General features: G+C 45.4%; 1 non-coding gene across 1 annotated transcript; it reads left to right on the top strand.

Annotated features, from left to right (window-relative positions):
* Positions 1 to 7,339: 7,339 nt before the first annotated feature.
* Positions 7,340 to 7,446, top strand: LOC120268020. The gene has a single exon (XR_005538690.1). It is a non-coding gene; the product is annotated as a small nucleolar RNA R71 (small nucleolar RNA).
* The last annotated feature ends 542 nt before the right edge of the window (positions 7,447 to 7,988 follow it).

The following is a 7,988-nucleotide window of genomic DNA, read 5'->3' as shown; positions in this document are numbered from 1 at the left end:
GTTCTAGGGATTCAAAGTGATAAACCCTATTTCTATGTGTAGATCTAAGCCTTTGGTCCATGCAAAAGACCCCTAGTCACAATTAAGCCGCAGATACTAAAGTTCACTTTAACACTTCAGTCTATCGCTCATGCAACTAAGCCCCAGCGGAGTTCATCCTTTAGCACTTCACTCTATTGTGACTGCAAAGATCTCTTGGAAATTAAGGTATGATAAATCACATCAGAGGGGAAAGGGGACGCTCCGCTACATCTTGACTCACCCTCTCGACACTCTCTAATCTTGACAAGATCCTCTTGCGTATATCCCGCAAGTGTACGGGTTTATCGAAGTAATAATCCCGGGTGAGCTGGGTCGAATCCACAGGGAGTAGAGAGTAAAAACACTTAATTTGATTCTTAGCTATGTGAAAGATCAATAATAAGGACTGTGATAATGATTCAATTCTCAACAATAAAAGCAACAAGAGAGATAGCAAAAGTAAAGAGGAGGTAAGGCAATCGATAAAGATGGGGTACTCGGATGATGCTTCACCTAGGATAATCGCTTCAAGTGCAAGAACTCTCTATTATGCTTCCTAATCAATGCAATGGTGAGTCGTGGAAATCCTTACATACATAGTCCCAAATCTAAGGTCAACTATGCCTAACTCTATTCATGTCCCGGAGGAGAGATTAAATAACCTCTCAACCTCGCACTCGAATAAAGTTGCAATGAGCTCTAGGGATTCCAGGTGATAAATCTCTTCCTAATTATAGACCTAACCCTTTGGTCCAGGCGAAAGGTCCCTAACCACAATTAAGCCCTAGATACTAAGATCCCCTCAACGCTTCACTCCGTTGCACGTGTAACTAAGCCCCAGCGGAGATCATCCCTTAGACCATTCACTCTATTATGGCCGCAAAGAACTTGAGGAACAGAGGTAGAATCTATCACGACGGAGGAGAAAGGGGACGCTCATGTACCTTTCGACTCATCCTCTCAACCCTCTCCAACCTATCTTTATCTAACGCTCGTGGTGTGTCACTCACTCACAAGGTTGCCAACGAGAACTCTCAACCCTAGTGTCACTCTAGGGGAAATGTTCATACAATCAAGCATTCAAGGTTGGAACTCATAATAAACATCAATTTATTGAAAGCATAATAAAGAAGTTCAATGAAATGAATACATCCTAGGGTTCACAATCACCCAAGTACCCACTAGGGTTGTAGCTCTCCATGGAGCTAAGTACAATCAAAGAAATCGAATGTAAAAGCAATGAATCCATAAAAAAACCCCCTCGATGGTCGTGTCGATGGTCTTGTGGAGAGTCCTCTACTCGTCGCAAGTGATCCTTTGTCTGGCCTAGGATACACCTCGCCGGATCGATGCCGATGAAAGCTCTCCCAATAACCTTCTTCCAAACGACGTGCGATGTCAGAGCCGTAGAACCTCTCCAAAACCCTAGCCAATACACCTCAAAACCCTAGCCGAATCCCTCTCTCACGTTGGGGAAAATATGGAGAAAAGAATAGCAAAATCGGGGCTAAATCGGCTTTAAATAGGGCTGGAATCGGGCGACTACACGGGCGTGGATGCTCCACGCGCCCGTGTGGAATTTCCACACGGCCGTGGATAATTTCCACACGCCCATGTGGATTCTCTGTTTCTCTGATTTCTCGGCCGGCTATGAACAGTGCTCTTCTACAGTCTTTGACCTGAATAACTTCTACAAGTAAGAAAAATTTCAACACCAAATACGAAAAATCAATGCTCTAGCTAAAAACTTGAATAAAAAAGGACAACAAACCCGAATTTCGTGTATGTGTGTGAACTCACTCAAAACAACCCAAAGTATACTCCTCAAAGTTCTAATTACAAGGGACAAAAATTTTCAAAGATGGTAGTAGCTTCACACATCCTCTAAGGTAGCCCTTTCCAAAGCGGCTGCTTAGGTGGCTTTCACACTTTCGAGGTGGTGGCTCTTTCTACCCGAGTGGTAGCTTTCACTCATCCTATGAGATAGCTCTTTCTCTCATTAGGGCATAACTAGTATCCGACTTGTGAGAGTAGCTTCATACTTCATAGGTGGTAGCTCTTTCCACCCAACAAATACAAATAAACAATAAAACTATTTTGTTCCTTCTTTTCATTTTCAATTTTTTTTTTTTGAATTTAGCAAAAGAAGTAAACCTAACTAGTCCCTTTAACATCGAACATGAGTTTCCAATAGAGTTCAGAGAGTGAGTAGTGCACTAAGTGTAAATCGGGCAAAAATTCCTAAAAATTCAAGAAGAAACTAGAGCATGAAAACATTCAATGTTAACAATTCTCCTAGACTTAAGAATGCAAACATTGCAACTAAGGTGAACCACCATTGCCTATGTGAGCATATATCAATCAAGAACAATAGAAAAGATGTGCGCATTATGAAACTCCCCCCCACACTCAAGTTGTACATTGTCCTCAATGTACACATGCAAGCTCACTCAAAATATATCATTCAAAAATAGATGTGGGAGAAGCAATAAAAACAATACTCCCCTGACTCCTAGTGTTGCGTTTGATGAAGCTAATTCATTGGGAGTAGTGTTCCAATGGGTTGTAAAGCTCACACGGCCAAGTGCCGAAGCACCTTGGTCGTGCCCATGACTAAGTCTCAATTCCCAAGATGACAAGACCATCTGCACGCATACACGAGGGGGTTCAGTGAAGCTCAAGAAAAACAAAAATAACTCGAGTGTATAAAAGATGAAGCAATGAATACAACTCAGTAAATGCAACATAACATAACTTAGAAGGAAAAATCCTTTCTGAGTGAACAAGTCTAAAAAAAAGAAAATAGAATAAAGTAAAATGCATGAGGATGGAAGCACATGGTGGGTCCACTGGTGCTGGAGTCGAGGATGGAGGTGCTGGAGGAACTGACGGGGCCTGAAGGGTCCTCGGCTGTAGGACAAATGATGAGGCAACGTCTCGCTCTAAGATCTGCTGTAATATGTCGAAACGTGCCATGAACTCTGTATTCTGAGTGGCATGCGTTGCCCGAATCTCGGTAACCTCAGCTTGGACCACTCTTATAGCATTCTCGAGCCTCTCAAAGCGATCATTGGCTCGAGATGGTGAAAACATACGCACTGGGGATGGTTCCTCGGCTACTGGAGGTGCCTCGGTCTCCATCGATGCTGGCTAAGGCTCGGGAGCGGGCTAAGATGCTCCAGCTTCATCACCCTCATCCTCAGCTCTCTCTAGGGTTGGTAGGACTAAAGCAAAGACCCCTGTCCGAACCCTGCGGACCATGCCCATCAACCGCATAGTCTCTAAACTCAGGGGAGCGGGTGCACTCATCTTCTCAGCCCCGCGAATCGAATCCAAGAGACCCATGCCCAGCACTAATCTCGTAATGTAGGGGCCCGAGAAGATCGCTGCGATTCTAGCATAGTGTCCCTGGTGTCTGATGTACTCTGCCAGAATGACCCCTAAATGAATCGGTACACGCTCTACCATCGAGTACAAGTACAGCAGCTCCTGACTGCTCAAAACACCAGTACTGTCACCGCGGCCATTCACTGACCTACTCATGATGGCGTGCAAATATCTGTATGCAGGTCTGGAAAGGTACGTGGCCTTGGACACCCCTGGCTCGTACTGACCTTGACCACATAGTACTCTGTAAGCTCTCTGCGGGGTCAAGGTTCCAGCATAATCAGTAGGCAACTGTGCATACTCCTCTGTATCCGTGAATACCTCCTCGTACAAGCCAAGTAGTACAAAAAATTGCGTAATGCTCAAGCTATGGTGGCGTCCAAATACTCTGAACTGAATGGTGTCCAAACTGTCGAAGCTCGTATACGCTCTATCAAACTCGAACGAGGATAGCACCTCCAGTGCAAACTCTCGGATGGCTAGCTCTCTAATCGTCAGCAACTGCCGCCAACCACCTTCTGAAAATAGATCCTCGATCTCATTGGCAAACTCATCTCCCTGCTGAAGCTCCAGAAGTATAGTCGTGTCCAAAAATTGAGTCTGTCCGAAATGGAGTCTCGACAAACGCTCATAATGGACCTGATGTTCGGGAATCGCAAATCGCATGCCCTCAGCCTCAGGGGATGACTCACGTGGCCTCTTATCAGCTTGCTTCTTTGACCTAGGTGCCATGATCTGCAAAATTTAAACGAAATTGATCAAACAAGTTGATAAAACAATGCTGCATAAATCCACATGGTCGTGTAGAATTTCCGCACGCCCGTGTGGATCCACGGGGCGTGAGAACCGCACGACCACGCATCAATAATCCAAAAATACAACTTAATAATACTTCTAACTTCGTTCTAAACATAAATCATCGTTCCAATTGAAGAAACGAAGCATTATTTACCAGATTAATCGATAGAAACTATGAATTGACGAAGAAGATGATGAAAAGGGATTTACCGATGAGGAGGAGTGAGAAAATGAAGAGCCGGCCGGAAAACTTCGCTAAAATCCTACCAAACTGACGCTATGGACTCGGAGAGTACTGTGAGAGTGTTTTCAAGTGAAAAGGAGTCGTGAAGAGGGAGAGGAATCATCCGCTTTTAAACAGAACTCGTGACTTTTGGCATTCTGTGCATCCACATGGGCGTGCGGAAATTACACACGCTCGTGCGGCAGACCCACAAGCAGAGACGCACGCCCCTGTGGCTTCCCTGGACATCAGAGAAAAATATCAAGTCTTACACACGCCCGTGCGGAAATTCCCCACGGGCATGGACATTTACATGCTCAACTCACAGGGGCAGCCGCACGCCCCTGTGTTTTCTCGGGATGGAGGGACCACCCTGCAGAGATTCGCACGGGCGTGCGCAAATTACCCATGCCCGTGTGTGGTTCACAAGGTCGCCCACAGGAGTGAGTCCACGCCCTTGTGTGCTCTCGGGAAAATCTGCCCAACTCTGCAGGAGTTTACACGCCCGTGCGGAAATTACCCACGGGCATGCGCCAGTCGCATGGTCGTTCACATGGGCAGCCGCACGCCCCTGTGCCTTCTCTAGATGAGCTCGCAGTATACACCCACGGGCTCGTGGAAATTCCACACGCCTGTGTGTTTTCTCTGGATGACTTAGAAAAACCTGCAGGCTCTGCAGAACTATTCTGAACATGTTTACACACTCAAAGCCTGCTATATTATGCAAAATTTAAGAGATAAAAACACGAAATAGAACTCAAACGACCAAACTTCGCCAACTCTCAACAAAACACACAATGAGTTCTTTTAAAAACCCACAACAAAATCGCAGCACAAGCACTTAAAAATTGAAACACCAACACTTAACAGTTTATTCATGAAAACAAACTAAACTAAAAGGTGCAAGAACAATAAACACTTGGGTTGCCTCCTAAGAAGCGCTTGTTTAACGTCACTAAGCTTGACGTATCTTTCTTACCTCACGGGGGTACATAAATGAAGGTTGCCCTCTTACCCATGGCTTGAAAGCATTATGAGCAAGGTCTCTTGAGGGTAGAGGGTGTATTCTCAGGCTTCAGACCACCTAGCAATGGTTCGTCCAACTTCCTTGGCTCATGTACGTCTCCAACAATCTTGGAGCGTTTTCGGTGGCGTCTCCGAGCCCTCTTCATTTTCTGGAGCACCGTCTTCAAGATCCCCGGGGTAGATGTTTCTTCTCCAATCGAACCAAGCATCATTACTTCTTCATTGCTCTCCTCTTGGTCGAACAAACCTTCATATGGATCCGGGTTGAACATTTCCTGCACATATTCATCATCAAGCTCATCAGTAGTGTCTAGAAAGTATAAAGTGTCATCGAAATAAAGAGAATGCCGCATGGCTTCAGCAAGATGGTATGTGAGCTTGTCATCTCCAACTCTCAATGTGAGCTCTCCGCCGTCCATGTCAATAAATGCTTTGGAAGTCCGCAAGAACGGTCTCCCAAGTATCAAGGGTACATCTGCATCCTCATCGACATCTAGCACTACAAAGTCAATCGGAAAAATGTACTTGTCCACCTTGACAAGCACGTCTTCAATGATGCCTCTCGGATTGCGTACCATTCGGTCCGCCAATTGTAAAGTCATCTGAGTAGGCCTAGGCTCTCCTAAGACTAGCTTTTGGAAGAAAGTATATGGCATGACGTTGATACTTACCCATGAATCCGCCAATGCCATTTCCTCACCTAAGTTACCGATGTTACACGGAATGATGAAGCTTCCCAGGTCTTTCTTCTTGTTCAGCATGTTCTTTTGCAACACCGCCGAGCATGAAGCATCTAGCACCACTGAAGCACTCTCCTCCAATTTCCTCTTGTTGGTCAATAGGTCTTTCAGGAACTTCGCGTCCTTAGGCATTTGAACCAATGCCTCTACAAAAGGAATATTGATGTGGAGTTGCTTGAACAGACTCAAGAACTTCTTATACTATTCATCTCCTTGGTCATTCTTCAATCAAGAGGGGTAAGGGATTCTTGGCTTGAATGGTGGGGGTGCCACCCCTTTCTCTTTGTTTACTCCCTCCTCAACCTCTACAACCTCGGGTGCGTGTTCTTTCGGCTTTTCACTCGGAAGCCTCCCTTCAACCTCATGACCACTTCTCAAAGTGATCGCCTTCACATGTTCTCTAGGATTGGTTTCCGTGTTGCTTGGTTAACTTCCATGTGGCCTTTCAGAGAGAGTCTTCGCAATTTGCCCCACCTGATTTTCAAGGTTGTGCAAGGAGGCGGCGTGATTGCGAAGTGTAGCCTCGACTGATTCAAACCTTGTATTTACCGATTGAACAAATCTAGCCAAGTGCTTCTCCAAATCCGTCATTCGGGTTTCCAAGCCTGAAATTCTGTTTTCCACTTGAGGGGCTTGTTTCTGTTGTTGGAAACCCGATGTCCCCATGGTCTTCTGTGGTCCTTGATTACTCCATGAAAAATTGGGATGATTCTTCCAACCTGAATTGTAGGTGTTGCTGTATGGATTCCCTTGAGGTCTCATGCCATTACCTACAAAGTCAACGTTCTCAACTGAAGAAACATCACCAATGACGATTGGGAAATAGGAGGGAGCATGTCCTCCACCACAACTGGTGCAATTGGTTATGGCCGCAACTCTATTCGAAGCTATAAGATCTAGCTTCTTACTCAAACTCTCCACTTGGGCCACCAATGAAGTTACCGCATCAATTTCATGGAGACCGGCAACCTTTTTCTTCTCCCTAGCGTTCCACTAGTAGCTATTTAACCCCATTTCCTCAATCAATTGACGAGCCACATCGGGGGTCTTGCTACCTAAGGTACCTCCTGCCGCCGCATCCAAGAGTTGCCTTGTACTCAGGTTCAAACCATTGTAGAAGGTTTGAATAATCATCCACTCCGGGAATCCGTGTTGCGGACACTTTTGCAGGAGTTCCTTGAACCTTTCCCATGTCTCAAATAGAGACTCCAATTCCAACTTCACAAAGGGTGAGATCTCATTCCTAAGCTTTGCTGATTTCCCTGGAGGGAAATAACGGGCTAGAAAAGCTTCTACCATCTCCTCCCATGTAGTGATTGATGCTTTAGGAAATGAGTGTAGCCACTGCTTTGCTCTCCCCTTTAAGGAAAATGGGAATGCTCTCAATTTAATGGCATCATCCGTCACACCATTTATCTACAGCATGTCACACACCTCGAGGAATCTCTCTATGTGACTGTTTGGATCCTCATCGGCCAAACCGTTGAATTGTGCGGACTGCTGCAGCATATGGATGAATGCCGGCTTTAGCTCGAAGTTCTGAGCTGTAATCGAGGGACGCACAATACTCGATTGTGTCCCCAACACTGAAGGTCTGGCATAATCGGATAGTGTTCGTTGTTGCTCATTTTGTTCTGCCATGTTTTCAGATCCTTCTACTTCCAAATCAGCTGGATTATGCTATTCTTGCACAGGTTCTTTCCATTTTCTTCTAAGTGTACGTTCAAGCTTAGGGTCTCCTTCAATCAATATTGATGGATTCCCTCGGGTCATAACCTGGAGTTGCACCAAAA

The sequence above is a fragment of the Dioscorea cayenensis genome, chromosome 8 (genome assembly GCF_009730915.1).
Source record: "Dioscorea cayenensis subsp. rotundata cultivar TDr96_F1 chromosome 8, TDr96_F1_v2_PseudoChromosome.rev07_lg8_w22 25.fasta, whole genome shotgun sequence".
Taxonomy (NCBI): domain Eukaryota; kingdom Viridiplantae; phylum Streptophyta; class Magnoliopsida; order Dioscoreales; family Dioscoreaceae; genus Dioscorea; species Dioscorea cayenensis.
Note: the sequence above shows the minus strand (reverse complement) of the source record. Positions and strands in the feature narration are given on the sequence as shown.